General features: G+C 39.5%; 2 long non-coding RNA genes across 2 annotated transcripts; one reads left to right on the top strand and one right to left on the bottom strand.

Moving 5' to 3' along the window:
* Positions 1-1,001: 1,001 nt before the first annotated feature.
* On the bottom strand, positions 1,002-15,675 carry LOC109174897. Its single transcript, XR_002053195.1, has 3 exons — positions 15,518-15,675; positions 3,861-3,870; positions 1,002-1,011 (listed from the first exon to the last, which is right to left on the bottom strand). It is a non-coding gene; the product is annotated as an uncharacterized LOC109174897 (long non-coding RNA).
* LOC109174896 lies at positions 11,599-17,788 on the top strand. The gene is made up of 5 exons (XR_002053194.1): positions 11,599-11,960; positions 12,043-12,179; positions 14,120-14,190; positions 15,661-15,965; positions 16,078-17,788. It is a non-coding gene; the product is annotated as an uncharacterized LOC109174896 (long non-coding RNA).
* The last annotated feature ends 4,981 nt before the right edge of the window (positions 17,789-22,769 follow it).

Raw genomic sequence — 22,769 nt, 5'->3', positions numbered from 1 at the left:
CAACACAACAGAATGGGGTTGTGGAAAGGAAGAATCGAACCCTACAGGAAATGGCAAGAGTTATGCTACATGCCTCACATCTGCCACAACGTTTCTGGGCAGAAGCAGTGCATACTGTCTGTCATACAGTCAATAGGGTCTATCTCAGACCAGGTACGTCTCAGACGCCATATGAAATATGGAAGGGAAAGAAGCCAAACTTGAAGTACTTTCATGTGTTTGGAACCAAATGTTATGTTCTAATTGACTGAGAACAAAGAGGAAAGTTCGAGCCCAAGAGTGATGAGGGAATATTTCTTGGATACTCACCAAACAGTCGAGCTTATAGGGTTTACAACAAAAGGACTCAATCAGTCATGGAATCAGTGAATGTGGTTATTGATGATAACCCTGAAAGATCAGATGAAGCATCTGTGAGTTTGTTAGTGTTTTATTTGTGTAAAATCCCAACATATAATTGACAATATTATTATGGCAAGTTAAGATAGGGTTTATCTTGGTGTCTGTTTATTCTAAAAAGCTGGGACGCGATTATGAGACAACAGTTTTGGAAAGAATATCAGCGGATCAGCGTGAAAGGTATGGACCGAATCTTAAAGATCTCTTTCTTCACAAAAAGTCCTACCATCTACAATCAGAGATATATTTGGAGAGTGTCTAAATCCAAAGGAGCATATATATCCTTATTCGTTCAAAAATTAGGGTTACATTGATTGAAGCCGCAACACTCTTTACTAAACAATACACATCTCTGGTTATCATGCCTCTTCTCAAGATTACGAGTTCTTAGTGATTATGAAGAAGAACTTGAGAAGTATCAACGTTGCTTAAACGATAGGACGCGAAGATCACTCAGTTGTGGGAACAACGTGGGACTGCGTCAGTGAAGCGGACTGCATCAGAGTTAGCTCTCCAATTGAAGGGATTTCATTGGACTTCTACATGCATGGATCTCCGACTTCAACAAACCACTAAACCTTTGTAGACTGGGTATTGACCTTGTGTGAGGCACTTGGGTGAGATTGCTGTTTCTCTACCTTTGTACATTGGATTATGATTTAGTGGATTGGACGCCTTGGTGATTGTCCCCCAGATGTAGATACACACTGTATCGAACTGGGTAAACAAACATATGCGTTGATTTACTTTCTGCCTTAGTCTTCTGTTTTATATTTATATGCCTCTATCTGGATGACTGGTTAATTGAGTATCTGAGTCAGTCAGTCCGGTATTTCAATTGCTAGAAACTAAATCTATATTCGTCTACTGAGAATATGCAAAATTACACTTAGAAACAATCTTAATAAGTCATAATAGACAATTTAGGCATGTGTAGATAGTGTTTTGGGCCTGTGTGCCATGGTTGTATGGACATGACTTAGTACATTTGCTTAGATTTTAGCCTCTGCACCTATAGATGTATAGGTGTGGCATGCCATTCCCCGTATTTTGTCTTTTGCTTCCGCGTTAACCTAATCTTAATGAGTAGACTTATCTCGTTACTAAGCTTTAAATGTTTTTAAAATATCGTGAAAATCGGGGGTGTTACAAATATTGCCAATTATATGTTGGAGTTTTTCTTAAAGAAATAAAACACTAACATTTCTCTTTAATTATTATAAACATAAATGATATTCTACTAATTAATTTATAATATTTATCAAATTGTATTTTTAAAATTATAGTGTTTTTCCCGTGTTGCACAAATTTTTTTTTGTTATTATGAATATAAAATTTAAAATAGAAAAAAAAATGAAAAGATGTTAAAATGTACAATATAATAATATAGTTTGACTTTTATATATTTGGTCAAGTATCTATTTTCATAACATATAAAATTTAAATTTAAATTTTGTATGATTAATATAATCTCTAATCGTTTACATATTTAGATAAATTTATAGAAAAAAATCGCATAATTAAGTTGATTTATTCCTAATTAACTAGCGCACTCGCCATAAGCTACTCAAGACCTGTAAAGCAATCATAAAGAAAGGGGACGACGCCCGGTCAGCGAATATTGCTGGTAACCCATCAATACGCGTTAAGTAGCATATATAGATAGTATAAAACAAACCATTTTCGAAACGGAATACAGTATATATCAGTTCAAAAGCCATAGAGAGAAGTCGACTGCAAAGACTCTATTTCACTCTCAAAGGAACAAGGGAAGTCAACATCCCAAAGCAACGACAAGACAAGGACAACAACAATAACCAAATACAACTCGAGGCGTATTCTACTGATCACAAAGTCGAATACCACTCGACATGCTCATTAACAAAGAATAGACATTCAATCATTGGCAACTACATGCTACTGACACATCATGTCACAAGTTCCAACCTTATGCCCTGTTCCGACCTTATGGCTACCCCGGGCCTTATTACAGTTCCAACCATTACCTCCAGAACCCCTGTACTTCAGAGTCCAACCTTATGCCTCCGAGGACCGTCGTCCCCACTCCAACAATCTCCAACAAAATCTCCGACATATGAGTACACGAGGTACCATTCATTTCATTCACACAATGTCCAAAAAGTGAGCCAATTGCTCAGATTATACCACCAATTTCATTCATGACCACAACGAGGACCACATTTGTACCTTGGTGATTAAGGTCCCATACCCTTAACCGTGCAATCAGGTACAGCCAAAACACACGTTTTTATCACAGGCATCAATCAATGGATCACAACAAAGATATGAAACCATACTCAACAAGGAAGGATTACAATCCGACACCAACGATGGTCAACACAAGTTGCCAACTTCAATAGGAAGAACAAACCACACACACTAGCATTTCAACATCAAACTAGCATGTTTATCAAACGGGTAAACCAAACATATTTCTGTAGAACATACAAGACTCATCATGGTCCAATGAATCACAAAGTTGAACACTTAGCACAATTCAAGACACCAAATCCTACATGGATTCCTAACATACCGTTCTAGACATACGAAACGTCAAGAAGACACTCAATAGCCCAATAAAACAACATCGGGAGGTCAAAACATCAATTACCGAGTCAAAAGAATCACGGGGAACAAATCCCCGACCGACCACCAAGGTGTACCCCGCGGGTGGGGCCACGGGGGGAGCTCCACCCGTGGTTCCACCCGCGGGTACCAAGGCCCACGAGCTATGTATCCCGCGGGTGGAGCTCTGCCCGCCGTTCCGCCCGTGGGTACACTCCTATACCACAAATAATCCCTTCGGGGATTTTCAACAACAAGTCCAAATTCAAGTCCAAAACACCCAAAATCTCACAAAATATAACAATATGACTTGAACCCAAGAAATAGCCAAGTAATGGCATACAAGAACCCTAATACCAAGCTCTAGATATGCATTACCATAAGACAATGCATCAAAACTCACATTTCATAGCAAAATCACAAGTAGAAGTCAAGAAATCATCATATAGGTAAGAAAATAGATTTTGTAAAGCATGAGTTACCTCTTGTAGCCTAACACTTCACTTTTCACACCCTTAAAGGATTCTCTTAAAGCTCTCCTTCAACTTCAACTTCATAAACACACCAAAAGACACAAAGATTCCATATTTAGAAAAAGACACCTAAAAAGATACTAAAAACACCAAGAGATCAAGGATTTTGAATCTTGGAGACCAACTTGAAGGATTTAAGACACCCAAAATTTGTCTTGAAGAAGAAGCTATCAATTTCTAGAGAGAAGGTGGAGCTTTTGTGTTTAGGGTGTTAGTGAATGAAATGAGAGGATGAATGCTAGGTTAGCTTGGGGCACAAACATAAGGTAAAAAGACTTCTTTGCCCTTACTTAAGTTGGAAGAATAAGGAGGCAAAGGAACAACTCATAAGGCATAGAGTACAATTCTTTGACTTGTATTGGCTAGTCAATTTCTAGTCCTCCGACTATTGAATTTTCAGGATTTTAGGAATAAATTACCAAATAAACTAGGATTAATTATCTAATTAATCCTTAAATAGATTTTGGATTTACAGGGTGTCACATCCTCTCCCCCTTAAACGAAGCTTCGTCCCCGAAGCTTGGGTACGACGAATCCAAACAAAACGGCAAAATGAAACAACAATGTGACAAGAGAAGCAAGATCGTCTTTTGACCAAACTTCAAGAATTCAAAAAGATGCAAAATTATCAAGAAGTCATGACATTGCAAGGTTTTAAGAAATCATCAAAGAAATTCCTTGAGCAAACAAACACTATAGCCAACGCAACAACCAAAGACCTTCTAAACAACACTAGAGTTCTAAACAACTAGATTCTAGCAAAACAACCCACAAAACTAACTACACAACACAACTAACAAGCAAGAAGGATAACACAAGGCAAACAACAAAGCAACTAACAAGCGGCAACAACAAAACGATAACCCCAAACTTGGAAAGAAGACGAGATTACCACCACTATGAACTAGAAAGACTCGCTCTCCGACTCCTCGGCGTCTTCGTCTGAATCTTCATCAACTCTTCCTCGGCTAGAACCGGCCTCAAGCTAATCCAACCTCTGGTTGACCGCGACGAACTGCGTATTCATGTAAGCAAAACCTTCCTCTATCATTCTGTTCTGCTGGCGTAGAAGGGTGACCACACGCTCCTCGTGTGTCATGGCGTCATGTTCCCTCTTGGTTCTAGCTTCCTTCCTTCTTAGATTCTCTTCATCCTCAGAGTTGCTTTCCTCGGCTTCTTCCTCTTGATCCTCATCATCATCATTCCCGGCATCTCCTCCTAAGCTCTGAACTGCGAGGTTCAACTTCCCAACAGGGATCTCTAACTCTGCAACTAACACACTCCTCTCAGCGGGGGTTTTCTGGCAACTTCCTCAAGCGTGATGTACTCCCCGTCTTCAATCTGAAACAGGTTGCAACTCCGCAGGTTTGTGGCATCCAACACCATTTTACCCACTGGCTTGGGTACACATCCGTCAAAACTTACTCCTTTCTTGACAAAAATCCAGCTCAAAACCATGCCATATGGCAGGCTCTTACGGTTATGATCTCGGCAAAAGACCATATGATGCAACATTAAAGCAGACAGGTTGAACTTCAGCATATTCTTCAAGCATAAGGCAAACGTGCATTCTAACTTTCCCAACAGACGACTCTTGTTATTATTTGGCAGCAAATACTCAGAAACAAGCATAACCAATATCCTTTGTTCAGCAGTTAACTATTTCCTTTCCGGCCTCGTGGCCTGGGTAAAACCACTAGTCCGACCCAAGAGATAACTCAAGTAGTCTCGGTAACCCATGTTATCCGTTCCAATCCAGGAGTTACCACTATACTGTGAGACTCCCGTAGTGGTTAGACTCAAAAGTTGAGCCAGCCTCTTCTCAGACAGAACAATTTTTACACCTCTCACCTTAGAGGTAACCTCCAACTTTCCACCATCCTTAGTCACAACCATATGACGCTAGAATTCCTTAACCAAACTCGGGTAAGTCTCAACCCTGATGGCGAGAAATCCATCCAACAGACCCTGATAATTCAACATCTCTAACAAGGAACTTGAAAAAAGAATCAGGATCAAAGGGTTTACCTTCCAACACGAGGTAGTGGGCATCAACCCATTCCACTCTTTTCGTCAAGCTAGTCCTTCTGGACATGATTCTGAGATGACCCAAAAACTCAAAGGGGAACCCAAAACTTTCTTCTCCTCTTATTTCTTTTCTTCTTTTTCTCTCACTCTTCCTCCCTATCTCTCGGCGGCGGCGGCGGTCGGCTTCGGTGGCGATGGCGTCGGCGGCAGGACGGCGTGACTCCGGCTGCGACGGGAACATGTGCCGACGGGTTGGGTTGTCTACGGGTAGGGGGTGGTGTTTCGGGTATCTCACGGGTAGAAGAGAACAATGGAGGGTTTGGGGAATTTTGGGGAAAATTCGGAGAAAGAAGTTTTTAATTTGGGGACTTTTGGGTAAAGTGAAACAAATAGATTAAATGGAATTTAGATGGGATAAGGTCTAAGAAACATAATTGGTTCAAGTGGTTTAAAGGTTGGATTGGTAACTTACACACTCGAGTTTGAAACTAGGTGGCTATAATTAAAGCTTTCTTGGTCTTTTTAGGCTACAAAAGAAAGGGATTTTTAGGATTTTGTCTACTATAAATTTGAAGGGTACTTAATTAAACTTAGATGACCCAAAAGAAAATGGTCGAGTTGAAAGAGTACAAGCAAGACCACGGAATTAACACAAGCACGATCCACTCAGAAATAAACAATCAACTCACAAAAGAAACTCACTTAAAAAGCCAAAAAGGATCACATACCAAGGAAAAAGGCAACAGGGAAAGGCACACTCTCAAAGTAAAGATAGGCTTAGAAAAGGGTTACCTGTCGTCTCTTCTTCAACCAGCCCCTCCGACTCAGCCTGGGATCGACTCATCACAAACACCCGACCCGAAGGTCTAGCTCCAGTTGCACCTCGGCTTGAACTCCCTCCCGAAGCTCCACCGGATCCTGAACTAGGTGGCAAAGCTCTTTGGTTAGCTTGAAGAGGGCAAACGGCAGCCTTATGTCCTCTCTCCCCGCACTTGAAACATCAGAGGGCAAAACCATGGCAATCCTTTCCCACATTCTCCTTTCCACACTTCCTGCATGCCAACGTCTTAGCTTGAATACCGGACCCTACTCGGTTTGATCCTTGAGGTGGGGAAGGTGCGATCTTGGCTCGGAAGTCCTATCTTGGCTTCTTGAAGTTGGAAGATCCACCGCTTTCATTCCTCTTCCTAGCAAGCTCAAACGATCCCTGCTGTAACTGTTGTACCCGGTATAAGTCAGCAGCACTCAGGTAAGCCTCCTTCAAGGTCCTCGGCTTGCTCATGGTTAACGCCTTACGAGCCTCGTAGTTGAGTCCTGCCACGAACTTCTCAACCTTCGCGAGCTCGGTGGAGACAAACATCCTAGCGAAACGAGCGAGCTCCAAGAATCGCTTGTGGTACTCCACCACAGACGATGAACCCTGCTGGAGGTGTAGAAATTCCTCATACATAGCAGCTCGAACATGTGCCGGGTAGAACCGCTCTCTCATCCGGTCCTTTAAAACTGTCCAGTCGAAGTCGGCCTTCTCTTGGCATGCAGGTCCCTCGTACACCCACCACAGATCAGCTTCATAACTGAAGTAAAAAGATGCCAACTCCACTCTGCGCTCTTCAGGGCACCCTACAACAGAGAAGATCTTGTCGAAGGTTCGAATCCATTCCTCGAGCACGACAGGGTCCTCCTCTCCGGCAAACATCGGCGGTCTATGGCCCGATACAAGGCGTCCAACATCTCGAATGAATTGCGCCAGTGAAAGTTCGAAAAGAGCGACTCGACTGTCAAGCAAAGATCGCAATCAAACCCAAGACAACGAAGCTGAGACCGTGTCCGGCTGGCTGTGGCAGCGGAGCAGGATGATTGTTGTTCAGAAGAGCTTCACTCAAGGTTTGCATGGTCTGCGTGAGGTGTTGCAGGTTCTGAGCTAGCTGCTCGTTGGTTGGTGTCTCCGGTGTACGAGCGCGTTGACGAGGCGGTGCCATGACAAAGCTTCTACAACAACAACACGGTTACAGTAGGCACAAACAACAACGCACGCTTACCTGGCGCTAACTAACAGAACACTAAGATAAGCAGAAACAATAAGGCAAACAGGACAAACGATAAACAACACACAGCTCACCATGCGTACTAAGAAGTCCTAAGTCTTAAACACTTAGATACCTAAGGTCACCTTAGGGTCCCAAACCACACTTAACTTCTTAAAAGTCCAGACTCTAACATCCTAGGCTCAAACCTAGGCACTGATACCAACTGTAACACCCCCGATTTTCACGACATTTTAAAAACATTTAAAGCTTAGTAAACAGATAAGTTTACTCATTAAGATTAGGTTAACGTGGAAGTAAAAGACAAAATACGGGGAATGTCATGCCACACATATCTAAAGGTGCACAGGCTAAAATCTACGCAAACGTATTAAGTCATGTCCATACAACCATGGCACACAGGCCCAAAACACTATCTACACAGTCCAAGGGAGCTACACTACAATCAACAGCTAACGCACTCGCCAAAAGCTACTCAAGACCTGTAAAGCAATCATAAAGAAAGGGGACGACGCCCGGTCAGCGAATATTGCTGGTAACCCATCAATACGCGTTAAGTAGCATATATAGATAGTATAAAACAAACCATTTTCGAAACGGAATACAGTATATATCAGTTCAAAAGCCATAGAGAGAAGTCGACTACAAAAACTCTATTTCACTCTCAAGGGAACAAGAGAAATCAACATCCTAAAACAATGACAAGACAAGGACAACAACAATAACCAAATACAACTCGAGGCGTATTCTACTGATCACAAAGTAGAATACCACTCGACATGCTCATTAACAAAGAATAGACATTCAATCATTGGCAACTACAAGCCACAGTGACACTTCATGACACAAGTTCCAATCTTATGCTCTGTTCCAACCTTATGGCTACTCCCGGCCTTATTACAGTTCTAACTATTACCTCCAGAACCCCTGTACTTCAGAGTCCAACCTTATGCCTCCGAGGACCGTCGTCCCCACTCCAACAATCTCCAACAAAGTCTCCGACATATGAGTACACGAGGTACCATTCATTTCATTCACACAATCTCCAACAAGTGAGCCAATTGCTCAGATTACACCACCAATTTCATTCATGGACACCACGAGGACCACATCTGTACCTTGGTGATTAAGGTCCCATACCCTTAACCGTGCAATCAGGGTACAGCTAAAACACATGTTTCCATCACAGGCATCAGTCAATGGATCACAACAAAGATATGAAACCATACTCAACAAGGAAGGATTACAATCTGACACCAACGATGGTTAACACAAGTTTCCAACTTCAATAGGAAGAACAAATCACACACACTAGCATTTCAACATCAAACTAGCATGCTCATCAAACGGGTAAACCAAACATATTTCCGTAGAACATACAAGACTCATCATGGTCCAACGAATCACAAAGTTTAACACTTAGCACGATTCAAGACACCAAATCCTACATGGATTCCTAACATACCATTTTAGACATACGAAACATCAAGAAGACACTCAATAGCCCAATAAAACAACATCGGGAGTTCAAAACATCAATTACCGAGTCAAAAGAATCACGGGGAACAAATCCCCGATCGACCACCAAGGTGTACCCCGCGGGTACCAAGGCCCACGAGTTGTGTACCCCATGGGTGGGGCGGCGGGTGGAGCTCTGCTCGCCGTTCCGCCCGCGGGTACACTCCTGTACCACAAATAATCCCTTCGGGGATTTTCAACAACAAGTCCATATTGAAGAAGACTGATTGATCAGTAAAGTCAATAGACGCCCCTCTAAATCGAGCCACCGAAGGACTGACAAGAAAAGTTTCTAAAAGCTAGTGTAACACCCCAGATTTTAGAAACTTTTAAAACTTATATAATAAAGGTAATCTCTTATTAATTCCCAAATAGAGCATAAACTAAACATAATTGTCGGGGTGGTGTTATGCCACATATGAGCTGGAGAACTCAGATGCACAGGCTAAACTATCTAAACATAAGAAATCCTCAATCAGTATATAGTACAACCTCAAGGCACGCAGGCCGATAATAGAACTAATCTAACTAGGTCCACGGGTCCGACTAGCGCGCTCCAGAGCTACTCATCTGTGCCTGAAAGCCAAATATATCTGTTTAACGAATAATGCTGGTAATCCACTCCAACGCGTTAAAATACAATATAGGTGTATATATATATATATATATATATATATATATATATATATATATATATATATATATATATATATAGGAAAATCATTTTGAAGCCGGAAGATATATATACTTAGGAGACTCTATTTTAAAACCGAGGATAGACTCAACAAATAAGGTTAAGCACATTTAATAGTCATGATCACGAATATAAAGATACTAGCATACACCCTAAGGTCTCACATCAACATATCAGTATTCAATCATTATCTCAACACATAAGCACACTTTGGTGGTGTCGTAGGACCAATCGCATGCCCATACATGAGTGTCAGCGCATATAGCGCTAACACGGCCCCGAAGCACCCTGCCTCGTACCGCAGCATGAATGGGTTGATCGCAACCAACCGATGAACCGCAGCTCATCATAACGTTTGATCGCAACCAAACGGTGGACCGCAGCCCAAAAGTGTATTTCTGATTGCAACCAGATTATGAACCGCAGCTCATTTATAACGTTTGATCGCAACCAAACGATGGACCGCAACCCTATATAATATTTATATACCTGACTGCCCGTATAGCCAATTTGATCGCAACCCATCCAACTGCCCGTATAGCCAATTTGATCGCAACCAAACGGCCTGGTTAACATCCGATAACCAAACGGCCTGGTTAACATCCGATGGTTCTCAACCCATCCAACTGCCCGTATAGCTAATTTGATCGCAACCAAATTGGGGTATCATGCACACATAACACATAGCAAGCACATGTAACCCACATTAACATATTGGGAAGGGGGAAAACGTATAAATAAAACTTATGCGTGGTCATCCACATACTAGGAATATTCCTAAGGGGTTCATACATCTTTCACCTAGGCTAATGGGATACCAATTCAACTAGCATGCAATACACAAGACTCTTTTATCCTACGAATGGTACCCGAAACATCAAACTAGACTCAGGCACGACAAACGGGGTCCGTTGGGACACCATGGGGAACGGGGAAACATCAAACGGGGAAAACCACCATCCACACTAGGAAAAACCAGCGGGTGGACCACCCGCCGACTGCCTGCCGGTGGCGCCATACTGGGCAGCGGGTGCCCGGCGGGCAGTCGCCTGCCCGCTGGCTACCTGCTGCCGGCGGCCCTATTTGGGGCAGCGGGTTCCCCTGCCCCCACCTACCCCCACTGACTCTTTTGTAATATTTTAGTCCCGGGATCTTTCGTGGAACCCGAAATCATGTCCAGACACATTTAAACGCAAACGACAACACCACGTAATCAAGCAATGGATTAAAACCAAGAATCACGTTAAATACATCCTAACATGACTTCTAAACATAAACAAGACTCAATACCCGAACATACAAAATCCCACCCAAATATACCAAGAATATCACAATACGAAATCCATGATTTAACCTAGTGTTCTAATCACATTTAAATCACAAAATCATAACTTTATCTTTAAAACAAGAACATCAAGAATATAAAGATCAACACACAATTATCAAGGTTCCCTCATAATCTGTAACAACCCAAAATAATTTCCTAAATTCCTATTTTATAAAGTATCGAAACAAATTATTTTATTTCTACGATGATTTATTCCCTAAAATTTTGAGCCAACAGTCTATTCAAGACGAATTCGTATCTATTCTTACCAGTTTTCTACCCTAAATGATTTTGTTTGAGCCCAAGTGCATTTGTTCTTGCCCAAATGAATTTCTAGCCCAACAAAGATTTATTGAAGTTAAAGTGTCTAGCCCAATGTTTGACCCAATTTCAAAAATCTAGCCCATGGTCCCTATTTGGAAACCCTATTCTATTTATGTTTGTATGTGGTACGTGAGGAAACGAATCTCTGCCTCTCGTCTCTCCCTTCTCTCGGCTTCAACAGTGCTCGACGACGAGACAAGGTCCATGGACCTTCATCTTCCCTCCCCCTCCCGTTCCTCTCTCTCTCTCTCGTCCGACCGCAGTAGCAGATCAACGATGGAGCACCGGCCACCATGAACCACCGCCATTTCCTCCCTCCCTCTCCTCGGTTTTTCCGGCGAGCAGATCAGTCCAGCGAGGCCTCCCTTTTCTCCGGTGAGCTCGAGTTTCCCGGCGTTTTCCTGAGCTTGGCGGCAGCAACCATGGCAGCTCCAGCGTTTCCCTTCCTCTGTTTCCGGCGAACAGATTAGCTCCGGCGAGATTAGGCCTTCTCGGCTGGAGTATGGGTAAGATATGTTGTTTGGAGTCTATTACTGAGGATGTTAAGTTGATGAAGAGGCTTATATATATTTGTGTTGTTGGTTGAAGATAAAGATTACGAATGCCAGAATGCTACAATGAAGAAGAATACACTGGATTTGGCAAGATGTTGCTAGTTTGGACAAAAAAACAGAGAAGCTACGGAAATGGGAATGGATTAACAATGGATTAATAAGACCATTAAGGTAATAACCTTGATTAAGCTAAGTGTGGTGATTATGAAGTTTAATGATGGTTATGCCAATAATGTGATTAAGAATGATATGTTGATGATTGGATTATATCCTGATGATGAAGCTATGAGTAGATATTGATAATGTTATGGGTATCGTTGATGATGATGATGGCGTGAATCTGTATAACAAAAATACTAGAGGGAGGAGAAAAGAATTATGTTTTGTTAATAAAGGTTAATGTAGATTAACACTAATGTTGTGGTTAAAGTGTTAACAATAATTAAAATGGTGAAATAGTTAGAATGGTGGTGTGGTATGAGCATAGACGGAGGCAGTATGGGGGCAGTGGGGGCAGCTGCCCCCACTCCCCCACCTCACCCCTTTATATATATGTATGTATATATTGACATATATAGCATTAAATATTATATAAAATTTATATTTATGTTTGATTTATTAATAGTTAGTGTAGCTTAGTTGTTTGAGCTTTAAATTTAATTTTTAAAAAAGTGTATAGTTATAGGTTCGAATCTCATTAAAAACACTTTTCCATCTTCACTTATTTATTTTATATCTTTCATTCCTTCTCAAGATAAATATTTTTTAGCCTACTTTTATGAATCATTTAATTAACAAATTAAATGCTCTTTTAGTCTACTTTTTATGAATCATTTAATTAATGTAGTATACAAGTTTATATTAGGGAAAATGACACTTTTTCCCCCTTTGTTATATACTTATAGCACTTTTTCCTCCTAAATTATTTAAGTGGCAGTTTTTCCCCCTGATATATTAAATGGACATATTTACCCTTAAAATAAATATTTCATTTATTTTTCTTCTCCAACAAATTATAACCACGATTTGAAAAATAAAATACATTAAGTGTTAAATTTAGAATATTTTAAAAATAAAAAATAAAATTTTAAAAGAAAGTTTGAACCAACCGTTCAAATTGGATCCAAAATCGTGAACCGACGGTTCAAAATAAAACTTAAATCGCGATTATATATACTTATATGTGAGACTCAATATAAATGCGGAAAAGAACATACACTATTTGCAAATATTATAATTCTAATTTAAGCTATTGCTAGTAGTTGTTCCGATTTGAACCTTCGGTTCACGGTTCAGGATCTATTTTTTTCCAGTTCACGATTTTAATAAACGGAAACCCAAATATTGGGTTATGTTATGAATCATAACCGAAATTTTTTAATTTGATTGCTATAGTGTTTGGTTCAGTTCGAACCGAACCGTGGTCATCCCTACGTATAAGCAATAATTTGGTGAAGAAGAGAAATAAATAAAATATTTGTTTTAAGGGTAGAAATGTCCATTTAATATTATCAGGGGAAAAAACCGCCACTTCTATAATAATTGAGGTGGCAAATGTGAATGCATGAATAACTCAGGGGGAAAAAGTGCTATAAGCATATAACACAGGGGGAAAAAGTGTCATTTTCCCTTTATATTATGCTTCATTTTATTCAAATTATTTTACATTTTTACCTCACTCAAGTATACTTTTTTGCTCTGATTCTAACTATCGTTTAATCTATCAAAAAATTTCTATTGTAATTTATAATATATTTTGTATTTTAACCTTATTATGATTGTTTGATATTTCGTAATTGATATTGCTAACTTTCATTTAAACTTCGCCCCCGCTCAAAAATAATAATAACTATTGAGGCCAAAATGTTAGATAGGGGTTTTGAACCCTCACCATCCTCATACCGTATGAGGATGGTGAGGGTTCAAAACCCCTATCTAACATTTTGGCCTCAATAGTTATTATTATTTTTGGAAGGATAAATGAAGTGTAAATGGGCTAAATAATGATTTTGGAAACGGTTGAGTCATAATGGAGTTAAGGATTAAGTTAAGACTAAGTGAAGTGAAGAATGAGAGAATAAGATACAGTTGAATATTATTATTATTAACAGGTTCTCTGTTGAAAGGGCTAGCTTAGGAGTTGAGTCTAGATTGGGTGTTGACTTTTGGAGCTTAGCTTGAGGTAAATTTCTATGTCCGTTTAAATTACTTTGCCCTATTAAATGTGCTACTTATTTGAGTTGTGTACTTAAATTATTTTGAAAATGTGTTCTAGTTTCAAAATGTGATAAATAGCAAAATATGGTTATTTTGGGGCTGACTTGTGATCTATATGGGTTCAAATTATATTTTTGAAAGGTGTATAATCTATGGTGTGCCTAAATGTTTTACGTGTTGAAAACCTATTATAATTGGGATTGATTTGAGTATTGAAAAACTTATAATGTTGTGATAAATATTTATATTGCTATAGAGTTCGATGAAACTCATACTTTGAGAAATTGTGGTTGAAAACCTAAGTATGTTGAAATGAGTGAAACTATCTTTATATTGGAGTATATGGAGTTATATTTATTTTTGTAGGACTATCTATTTGGAGGAAATGTGTAAATTAGAGAAAATGTATTATTTCGCATACTATTATATTCTTTTTGGAGGATATATAAAAATGTATCTATTTTTGGAGGATATGGGGATATGATGGATGGTTGTGGAATGGTGGACTTCGGTCCTATGTGGGCTCTGGCCCTATTTTGATGAGATTGTATTTGCTAGAAAACATCCTGGATACCTATTATATATGGAGTAGCCTAGTAGAAAACATCCTGGGCTACTTGGACTAGTTACTACTCTTTTGGGTGGGGGAAGCCCATTAGGGGGTGTACACACTTAAGGTTTTAGTCCTTTATCCCACGAAAGGGACAAACTTGTGGAGTGGCCGGTAGAGTGGATTACCGTGTCACTAGGGCTTAGTTAATCTAAGACCCTTCGTCCCTTTCATCTTATATATATGAGAGTATATGGACATGTGGTACTTGGAAAAGTGATTTGAGAAATATGATTTGAATTCTTTCCTATATATTATTATTGACATATATGTTTTTGAGAATGACTTGAGAGAAATCTATACCTTGATATGATGACTTGAAGAGATATACTATTATGCTATTGTGAATTCCTCCACATATGCTTGTATATGTATACTATGCCTTGGAAAATTTTGATTTGAAATGAAACTCATATTGAGAATTATTATATTAAGAAGTGATATTTCTAAATCCTCCATACTCATTATTTTGGGAAATGAATGAGTGATTTATAAGGTAGTTGTATTGTTTTGGACAGAATAAATGTTACTATTTTGGGGACCTTATTACTAATATGAAATCTAATGCTATTTTGAGTGGAGTGGGCTATGGCTTTGGTGCCTATTTCATTTTGGGAGAATTATCTTGGAAAATGATTTACTACTTACCTTTGATGTTGACTTAATTATTAAACTATATGACTGAAATGATTTCAAAACCTATTTACAAAGTATATCTATTTTGAAAAGTATAAATGTATGTATTTTTACAGGGCGGAGTAGAACTTACTTAGCATTTTATGCTAATTCTATTCGTCGTGCTTTTCTTAAACCTTTTATTTTCAGGACTTGGAGTTGTGGCTAGTTTGAGAGCGCGGCGTAGAGCTCGTAGTCTTGGATTGAATTTGGTATAGATTGATTAGCCGTAAAACTTGAATTGTTGAATTTTAGTTACCTTGTGTTTTGGAAAGTAGAATTTTGTAGAACTTATTAAAGGGAATCCTAACCAAATTAAATCCTTTTTAATTATTATTAACGGAATTAATTAAATAATAAATCTGAGATTGAAGGCCGTAACACGGGGTGTTGCAGCTAGCACGCGGTTATGAGACAATGGTTTTGGAAAGAATATCAGCGAATCATCTTGTGAGGTATGGACCGAATCTCAAGATCTCTTTCTTCACAAAAGTCCTACCTTTTACAACCAGAGATATATTTGGAGATTGTCTAAATCAAGAAGTATATATATACTTATTCGTTCAGAAGTTAGGGTTGCATCTCTGGTTGTCATGCCTCTTCTCAAAATAATAAGTTCATGGTGATTATGAAGAAGAACTTGAGAAGTATCAACTCTGCTTAACCGATTGGACGCGAAGATCACTCAGCTGTGGGAACAACGTAGAACTGTGTCATTGAAGCGGACTGCATCAGAGTTAGCTCTCCAATTGAAGGGATTTCATTGGATTTCTGAATGCGTGGCTCTCTGACTTCAACAATCTACTAAACCTTTATAGACTGGGTACTGACCTTGTGTGGGGCACTTGGGTGAGATTGCTATTTCTCTACCTTTGTACATTGGATTCTAAGTTAGTAGATTGGACACATCGGTGATCGTCACCCAGATGTAGATACACACTCTATCGAACTGGGTAAACAAACATATGTGTTGATTTACTTTCTGCCTTAGTCTTCTGCATTTCGTAATATCTGCTTATCTATCTAAATGACTGCTTCATTGAGAATCTAAGTTTGTCAGTCACTTATTCAGTTTGCAAGAAACTAAATCAATAATTCAAGATTAAGAGAATATGCAAAATTACATGTGGTATCAGAGCTTTTAAGTCTACATAATGACTTGATCCATACGGGAAAATCTTTTTGCATTTTTCTTTCTTTAAGAAGCTGTTTGCTTGGTTTTCTGTTGAGATTTGGACTACTCTTTGCTTGTGAGTTCTGGCTGGTCATTTGTTTGAATCAGGATGGATGCAAATTTGAAACCACCGGAATTGGATGGTCACAACTATTCCTTCTGGAAGGCTCGAATGGAGATTTACCTTCAAGCTCAAGGCACTAGAGTTTATCGTACATTCCTCACTGGATGGAGCCCTCCGACAGTTCAGAATGATGATGGAACCACTGGGATCAAACCGATAGAGACTTGGACTGAAGATGAAATATCGTCCTCTGATCTGGATAATAAAGCACTGAATTCTATTGTAGGATCTCTACATGAATCAGTGTTTACTTTGGTTACAGGAATAAAAGAGGCAAAATGTGTATGGAAAATCCTTTAAACTATATTTGAGGGCACCAGTGACGTCAAACAGTCAAAACTCCAGATGGTCTTATCAGAATTCGAAGCTCTCATGATGAGTGGAGAAGAAACTGTATCTAACTTCCACAGTCGAGTTTAAGATTTGATGAACAGAGCATCAGTACTAGGGGAACCATTTACAGATGAAAGAGTTGTCAAGAAGATCCTTCGTTATCTACCCAAACGATAACGAATGAAAGTGACTGCAATTCAGGAAAACACAGGCTGTGAGAAGAAGAATGTAGGAGAGCTTATGGGGATTAACCTTCTTCTTCACCCCGCTGCTCGCCTCCATCCCGCCGTGGGCAGTGGGGCCGCCGCTGATACTCGTCGGCGTTCTGATGATGCGGGCGGTGACAGAGATCGAGTGGGGCGACATGCGGCAGGCGATTCCGGCGTTCATAACGCTAATCGTGATGTCGTTGACTTACTCCATCGTCTACGGGTTGATCGGCGGCATTGGAACTTTCATTATTTTGCACTTGTGGGACTGGATCGCGGGGTGGATGAGGAAATACAGAACAATTGAGGGGCCAATTAGCAATAATGTGAATTTGGATAATGGTGTCAAGTAGCTTAATATAATGATGGATGATGCTAAACAAAATTCTTGTTGATATGATTGATAAGCTAAGGTAAAGGGTCACCAATGTTTCTTTCATATGAGCTTTCTTTTGTCCTTATTCCTTAGTACAGTGTTACAATGATTTGTGTTATATATATATTCTTTATTCTTTATTTTAATTAAATTTATTTTTTACTATGACGAAAAGTCTAAATCAAAAAGATCAAAAATAGCTCATGCATTATTTCAGTCAAACTTACAATATCATTGAACTAATTATCCGACTAATTTGGTTGAGATTGTTCCAAAATAATAATTTATTTGTATGCCTAGTTGTGCACGTAACCTCTTTGTTTATAAAATTAACTAATCCGGCCATATTGGCCGTAACAGTAGGACCCGGCAGCGGATGAAGGAGCAGTCCGGTCGCGGCAGTGGCGTTGCTGGCAGTAACTCGGTTGGCCATCGTGCCGTGCACACGTTGCCATGCTTGCATGGTGGCAGTTGCCACGGTAATCAGCTTCCTGGGTAGTAGGCAGGCATCCCATACTGTTCCATTCCGTGCCCTCCATATATGATATAGAATCGCAGTTGCATACACAATTCCATTAGTGTCTAGAACATGTTGGCTGATGACGACCCTGTATTCAACAGAAAAGGCAAGTCAGTGGCTTTTGTGGCTGAGGCTGATCGAGAATCTGACACAGGTGATATAGATGATGAAGCTTTAGCCTTATTGACAAAAAATTTCAAGAAAATACTGAAAGGTTTTAATCGAAGGAGTCAAGGACAGCCTAACAGGACTCAGTCCAAAGGTGGAAACTCCGCATATCAGAAATAAAGACCGTCCTCTTTCACGAAGACCAATCAGTCCCAGACTGGACGAGTAGGGCAATTAAGAACCACATCTACAGACACAGTTAAAACTCTGAATCGATCAGTTCAATGTCGGGAGTGTGAAGGGTTTGGACATATACAATCTGAATGTGCAACTTATCTCAAAAGAAATAAATCTATGTCTGTGTCTACCCTAAGTGATGATGAAGATGAAACAATAGATAACCCGTCTGATGAAAATGTTAGAAACTTTGTAGCTTTCTTCACAGCTACAGGGGTTCACTCAGAAGAAGATGTGTGACACCCCGTAAATCCAAACTCAAATCAAGGATTAATTAGAGAATTAATCCTAGTCTCTTTGTTAATTTATTCCTAAAAATCCTGAAATTCAATAGTCGAGGGACTAGATTTTCACTAGTCACTTAAGTCAAAGGGTTGTACCTTGTGCTTCTTGAGTTGTGCCCTTGTTTCCTTGTCTTTCCAACTTTAGTAAGGGTAGGGATGTCTTTTTACCTAAGGTTTGTGGTTCAAGATAACCTAGCAACACTCCTTCATTTCATTCACCCTACAATCTAAACACAAAAATCTCTAGCTTCTCTCTAAAAAGGTGTAGCTTCTTCTCCAAGCTAGGATTTGGGCATCCCAAATCTTGCAAGTTGGCTTCCAAGATTCCTACTTTCTTCATCTTGAGCATAGGGGAGGGTAAGATCCTTGGTCTTTTGATGTTTTTAACCCCCTTTTAGGTGTCTTTTTCTAAAGATAGAATCTTTGTTGTCTTTTGGTTTGTGTATGAAGTTGGTATGGAAGAGGAGCTTTAGGAAAGGCTTTCTAAGGGTGATAAGAAGAAGTTATTAGGCTACAAAGGTAACCCATGCTTTACAAAACCTATTCTCTTACTTATACGATGATTTCTTGGCTTCTACTTGTGATTTTTGTGTTGAAATGTGAGATTGATGCATTATCTTGTGGTGATGCATGTTTAGAGCTTGTTCTTAGGGTTCTTGAATGCCATTGTTTGGCTATTTCTTGGGTTCAAGTCATATTGTTGTTGTGTGTGAGATTTTGGGTGTTTTGGACTTGAATTTGGACTTGTTGAAAATCCCCGAAGGGATTATTTTGGTGTACAGGGTGGTACCCGCGGGCAAAGGCCTACCCGCCGCCCCACCCGCGGGGAACAGGTGTCTCGTGGGTTGGTACCCGCTGGCGGAACCGCGGGTGGTTGTCCACCCGTGGCCCCACCCGCGGGGAACACTGTTGGACGATGGCGGGGATTTGTTCTCCGTGATTTTTTTGACTCGGTATAGATGTTTTGACCTCCCGATGTTGTTTTATTGGGCTATTTGTGAGTCTTCTTGATGTTTCAGTTGTCTAGAACGGTATGTTAGAAATCCATGTAGGATTTGGTGTCTTGAATCGTGTTAAGGGTCTGACTTTGTGATTCGTTGGGCTATTGTGAGTCTTGAATGTTCTTTGGAACTACTTTTGGTTTACCCGTTTTATAAGCATGCTAGTTTGATGTTGATACACTAGTATGTGTGGTTTGTTTTTTCCTATTGGGATTGGCAACTCGTGTTGACAATCGTTTGGTGTTGGATTGTGATCCTTCGTTGTTGAGTATGGTCTCATGCCTTTATTGTGACTTCTTGATTGATTCCTATGATGTGAACGTATGTAATCGTTGTGCCCTTTGATTGATACTCAATTAAGGTTATTGTGGAACCTTAGTCTTCTTGGTAATGATGATGACTTGTGTGACTATGATTTATATGTTGGTGGTTGTTACTTGAGCTTGGCTCACATGTTGGTGGTTGTGTGAAATGAATCGTACCCTCGTGTACTGATATGTTGGTGGAAATGTTGGTGGTTGTTGGTGGGGGAACGATGGTTCCCGGAGGCATAAGTTTGGACTCAGAAGTACAGGGGTTACTCGGAGGTAATGGTTGGAACTGAAATAAGGCCGAGGGTAGCCATAAGGTTGGAACAGGGCATAAGGTTGGAACTTGGAACTATGTTACTTGTGACATGTAGTTGTCACTGCGGCATGTAGTTGCCGTTATGTGAATGTGTAATCTTTGCTTACGAGCATGTTTTAATGTATTCTACTTTGTGATAAGTAGAATGCATCTTGAGTTGTATTGTCCTTCATGTTTCTTGTCTGGTTGTTGTTGTAAGGATGGTGATTCCTTTTCCTTTTGAGAGTGTTAATGAGTCCTTGAAGTTGACTTCTCTCTATGGCTTTTGAAATGATATATACTGTATTCCGTTTCAAAATGGTTTTGACTTATACTTATCTATATATGCTATTTAATGCGTATTGATGAGTTACCAGCAATGTTCGCTGACTGGGTGTTATCCCCATATTTTTCCCTTGTTCTACAGGTTGTGAGTAGATGCCCGAGAGCTCTAGACTTGGATTGATAGATAGCTTAGTTACCTTGTCTAGACGTTATGTTTTGATGGCCTGTGAGCCTTTTCAGCTGCCTGTGTGCCTTGACTCTTTATGCCTTGTCGAATGGATTAGTTTTCCCGCCTATGCACCTATATCTGAGATAAGTGTGGCATAACATACCCTGGTTTAATATAGCTTCTGTTGTTTTATGTATTTGATGATTAGATGTTTTCCTATGCATTTAAGTTTTAAAAATGTGGTAAAAATCGGGTGTAACATCCCTAATTTTTAAAACTCTTAAATCTTATGAAATAAAGATAAATCTATTATAAATTTCCAAACAGAGCATAAACTAAACATAATAGTCGGGGTGCTATGCCACATCTGAGCTGAAGAACTCAGATGCACAGGCTAAACTATCAAAAATAAGAAATCCTCAAATCAATATTCGATACAACTTCAAGGCACGCATGCCGATAATTGAACTAATCTATCTAAGTCCAGGTTCTGACTAGCGCGCTCTAAAGCTACGGCTCATTACCTGAAAAACATTCAGTATAACAGCCGTCAGCGAATAATGCTGATAACCCACTCCAATGTGTTAAGTATAGTATAGGTAGGTATAAGAAACTCATTTTGAAACTGGAATACATATATACTTAAGAAACTCTAATTTAAATCCGAGAGCAGACTCAATCAAGCAATAACAGATACTTTCAACACAATTAGTCACAACCATAAAGATCCTAGCATGCATCCTAAGGTCATATGACTACGCAATACCAATCATATCATTATTCAGCCATCATCACACAATCAACAAGAAGACACGTATTGGTGTATACACATATGGTGGTGCCGCAGGACCAATTACATGCCCATACAAGAGGGTCAGCGCATATAGCTTTGACACGGCCCCGTAGCACTTTAACTTGTACCGCAGCACAAGTAGATTGATCGCAACCAATCAATGAACCGCAGCTCATTTGTAACATAAACGTTTGATCGCAACCAAACGGTGGGCCGCAGCCCTATTATCATATATGTCTGATCGCAGCCAGATTATGGACCGTAGCCATATATATATATATATATATATATATATATATATATATATATATATATATATATATATATATATATATATATATATAGGATCATATGAGAACATGTGCTTAGGTGAGAACGTGAGAACACATCATGTGCATCCATCTAATTTTTTTAATGGTCTAGATTAGATTAAGTGTGTGCAAACGCGATTTAGTGTGTTTGCACACATTTAATACGCGTTCGCACACACTTAATCTAATCTAGACCATTAAAAAATATTAGATGGATGCACATGATGTGTTCTCACGTTCTCACCAAAGCACATGTTCTCATTGGAACCCTACCCTATATATATATATATATATATATATATATATATATATATATATATATATATATATATATATATATATATATATATATATATAACAGCCGATTCTTCTCAACCAATCCAACTGCCTGTATAGCCGACCGATCGCAACAGGTCGAGTTAATACCTGGTGGTTCTCAACCCACCAGATAGTCATTATAGCCAATTGATCGCAACCAATTAGGTTATCATGCACAACAACATAGAAGCCAAACAGCATGCAACCTACATTAACACATAACGAGGGTGAACCCTCGGGGAACACGTAACCCATCATAACTCCTATGTAATAAACTACATTAACCCACACATGACACTCCTATGAGATCATACACCTTCTTCCTAGGCCAATGGGATACCAATTCATCTAGCATGCAATACACAAGACTCTTTTGTCCTAAGAATGGTACCCGATACATCAAACTAGACT

This window comes from Ipomoea nil, unplaced genomic scaffold (genome assembly GCF_001879475.1).
Source record: "Ipomoea nil cultivar Tokyo-kokei standard unplaced genomic scaffold, Asagao_1.1 scaffold0672, whole genome shotgun sequence".
NCBI lineage: Eukaryota > Viridiplantae > Streptophyta > Magnoliopsida > Solanales > Convolvulaceae > Ipomoea > Ipomoea nil.
The sequence above is the reverse complement of the archived record's forward strand: the minus strand, read 5'-3'. Positions and strand labels throughout refer to the sequence as shown.